This window comes from Nicotiana attenuata, unplaced genomic scaffold (genome assembly GCF_001879085.1).
Source record: "Nicotiana attenuata strain UT unplaced genomic scaffold, NIATTr2, whole genome shotgun sequence".
Taxonomy (NCBI): domain Eukaryota; kingdom Viridiplantae; phylum Streptophyta; class Magnoliopsida; order Solanales; family Solanaceae; genus Nicotiana; species Nicotiana attenuata.
Genome location: NW_017674802.1, coordinates 8753 through 12821, shown reverse-complemented (window position 1 = coordinate 12821; position 4069 = coordinate 8753).

Below are 4069 nucleotides of genomic sequence, written 5' to 3'. Positions count from 1 at the left end.
GATTAGCCTCATGCAAATGTGGAGGCAAGGAGGCAAGGAGTAGCCTCATGCAAATATGGAGGCAGGGATTAGCCTCATGCAGATGCGGAAGCAGGGATTAGCCTCAGGCAAATGTGGAGGCAAGGATTAGCCTCATGCAGATAAGGAGGCAAGGATTAGCCTCATGCACATATGGAGGCAAGGATTAGCCTCATGCACATATGGAGGCAAGGAATAGCCTCATACAAATATGAAGGCAAGGATTAGCCTAATGCAAGATATGGAGGCAATGACTAGCCTCATGCAGATGCGGAGGCAGGGATTAGCCTCAGGCAAATGTGGAGGCAAGGATTAGCCTCATGCAGATAAGGAGGCAAGGATTAGCCTCACGCACATATGGAGGCAAGGATTAGCCTCATGCACATATGGAGGCAAGGAATAGCCTCATACAAATATGAAGGCAAGGATTAGCCTAATGCAAGATATGGAGGCAATGACTAGCCTCATGCAAGATAGGAAGGCAAGGATTAGCCTCATGCAAGTATGCGGGACAGGGCTTAGTCCCATGCAAAGAGCGAGTAGCAAATAAGAGTGGTATATGTCTTTGCTGGAGATATATTCGGTGTCTGAGGGTCCGATTGATAGTGATCTTGTTACGTGTATATTTTTTGCGGATGCTACCGTTACGTCTGATGTGCCTGCGCTCAAAGAAAAATTATACGTTTTGTGAGGGGAGGTTGGTTCGTGCGTTTGTCTATTGGCCTTGCTTTGTTCCGTTCTGGGGGCCTTATTTGAGTTTCCCTGGGTAACACCTAACTGTTACGAAAATAGAGTTTTCGGAAATATGCAATTATTGAAAAAAAAATAGAGTTATTTAGAAACATATTGAAATATCAAGTATTTTTTAGATGAACTAGTGACTGTAACATGTTTCAGAGACATTGCAGCTTTCTCATGTTAGAATTTTGAGGGTCCTCCTCAAATTCTGCCCCGGTTTGGTAGATGATCCTTCGGCCACTTGCGAGTAACGAGTCTTGTTGAACCTTATTTAGAATTTTGAGAATCTTTCTCAGAATTCTGCCCCAGTTTCTTAACCGATTTCTGATCGTCTGGCATGTGTGTGCGTCGGCTGGACTTGCTCCGGAATTTTGAGGTTCCCCCTCAAAATTCTGCCCTAGTTTATGATCTTGGGGGGGAATGGAAATTTTATTATGATATGACCGAACCCATAAGGCTATGTATCCCCTCTTAAATGGGAATCGGGTCAAGCGTAGTTCAATTACATCAGATGAGGAAATATAAATAATCTATGCATAGTATCTCTTGACTGCGTCTGAATTGATTGGTTTTGGCCAGATTTCTCCGTCCATTTCTTCGAGTATGAGTGTTCCTCTTGTTAACACCCTGTGAACCATATAAGGACCTTGCCAGTTGGGAGAGAATTTCCCTTTGGCTTCATCTTGATGTGGGAAGATCATTTTCAGCACCAGCTGTCCTGGTGTTAATTGCCTTGGTTTGACCCTTTTGTTGAAAGTCTGGACATTCTATTCTGATAAAGTTGACCGTGACATACTGCGTTCATCCTTTTTCCATCTATAATGGCCAATTGTTCGTAGCGACTCCTAATCCATTCTACATCGTTGGGTTTAGCTTCCTGTATGATTCTTAAAAAAGGAATCTCTACCTCGGCTGGGATGACAGCTTCGGTACCGTAAACCAGCATGTAGGGAGTTGCCGGTTGATGTGCGAACTGTAGTACGGTATCCTAGCAAAGCAAAGGGTAGCTTCTCGTGTCATTGTTTGTGGTTTTCTACCATCTTCCTGTGACGACCCGACCCATCGTCTCATGTATTACAGCCCCGTTTCCCCCATTTACTGCTTCTTCATGTTTCGTTATCGGTATGTGGTGTGTTAGAGTTGATTTGGATTGGTTTTGATAAGAAATGAGACACTTAGTCTCTTTAAGGAAAGCTTAAGTTGGAAAAGTCAACCGAATGTTGACGATTGAGTTAGAAGGCTCGGATGTGATCTCCGGTGATTCGGTTAGCTTCGGGGGATGATTTGTGACTTGGGAGTGCGATCGGAATTGATTTTGGAGGTCCGGTGTAGAATTAGGCTTGAATTGGCGAAGCTAGTATTTTGGCGAATTCCGGTTGATAGGTGAGATTTTGATCCGAGGGTCGGAATGGAATTCCGAGAGTTGCTGTAGCTTCGATATGTGATTTGTGATGTGTGTGCAAAATTTCAGGTCATTCGGACGTTGTTTGGTTGGGTTTTTGATCGAAAGTGCATTTCGGAAGTTTTTGAAGAACTTAGGCTTGAATCCGATGTGATTTGATGGTTTTAGCGTTGTTTGATGTGTTGTGATGATTGGATCAAGTTTGAATGATGTTATGGGATATGTCCGTGTTTTTGGTTGAGGTCTTGGGGGCCTCGGGTGAGTTTCGGGGTGGTTTCGGATCATTTTGGAGAAGTTTGATATTGCTAGTTCTGGTGTAACACTATAGCTTGGGAATTGCGAAGGATTTGCTGGGAATTGCGAAAACACTGTAGCTTGGGAATTGCGAAGGATTTGCTGGGAATTGCGAAAACACTGTAGCTTGGGAATTGCGAAGGATTTGCTGGGAATTGCGAAAACACTGTAGCTTGGGAATTGCGAAGGATTTGCTGGGAATTGCGAAAACACTGCAGCTTGGGAATTGCGAAAGATTTGCTGGGAATTGCGAAAACACTGTAGCTGGGGCAGAATGTTTAAAAAACATTTCATCCGCGAGTTGGGTTATTTTCCACCATTGTTAAGCGACCTTGGGAGTATTTGGCGAGCAATTAAGAGGGTTTTGACTGGGAATCGATTGGAGGTAAGTCCTATGGCCTAGAAACGTCATTTTATTGTGATTTCAACACTTAAATTCATGGAAATTGGGTTAAAAGGGGAAGAACTAGGGCTTGGGTTTTTGAATGAGATTTTGGGATTTGAGGGAGCAAATGAGCTCCGATTCTTGTGATTTTTACATGTATAGACTCGTGGCGAGATAAGGAACATTTTGGTGTAAAAATTTCTGACTTTCGAGAAGTGGGCCCGGGGCTCGGGTTTTGCCAACTTAGTGAATTTTGGTATTTTTCGAGTCTTTTCGATTGGGTTATGTTTCTTTAGCCTATAGTAATGTATTCGTTGTGGTTTTAATCAGATTCGGCGTGCGAAGAGGTTGATTCGAAAGGCAAAGGCATAGCGAGCTAGACTTGTGGCCGGCTTGTTGTGATGTAGATGATGACCTGAGGGTTTGAAACCCCGGTATATGACATTGTGACGCTATATTGAGGCGAGACACGTACTCTATGACGAGTGCGAGGTCGATTGTGACTGGGGATTGTGACCTAGTCCGTTCCGATTGATGTTCGTACTGTGTTCTTGACTAGAAATTGTTTGGTAATCATCCTACTTGGATTTTATGAATATGTTTGGGGCTTTGTGCCTATCATGTGCATCCTTCAGGGATCCTTATCACTGCTTCCATGATGCTTAGCATATTTCATGATATCAGTCCTGAGTTAGACACTGCCTCGAAATGTTTAGTAAATAAATAAAGGTTTAAACACTTAGCTCTATAATTCCTAATAATTGAAACTAAAGATGAACAATTTGACTGTGCCCGAGTGGCTTGCATGCATATATATATATCTGGACTGAGTGTGGATCGGGCTGCACGCCGCAGCGAATGTCACGATGATATTGCGCTTGGGCTGTAGGAGCCCCTCCGGAGTCTGAACCCCCACAGTGAGCGCGGGTACCCAAATGGATCGGGCTGCGCGCCGCAACGGTCATGTGCATTGCATTGCATTCATGCATTTATACCTATTTGTCTTACTTTTCCTGGTATTGTTGTTGTTCCACCGTTTTATGTGCTGAATCGCTGATTATAGCTTTATATTGTAATATTTCGGAATTTCTTACTTTCAGCCATTATATATGTTTATTACTCACTGAGTTGGAAGTACTCACTTTACTCCCTGCACCATGTGTGCAGATTCAGGTGCTCCGGAGACTTAGTGGAGCTGTTTGCTGTCTTCTTGGATTTTATCTTCAGAAGTT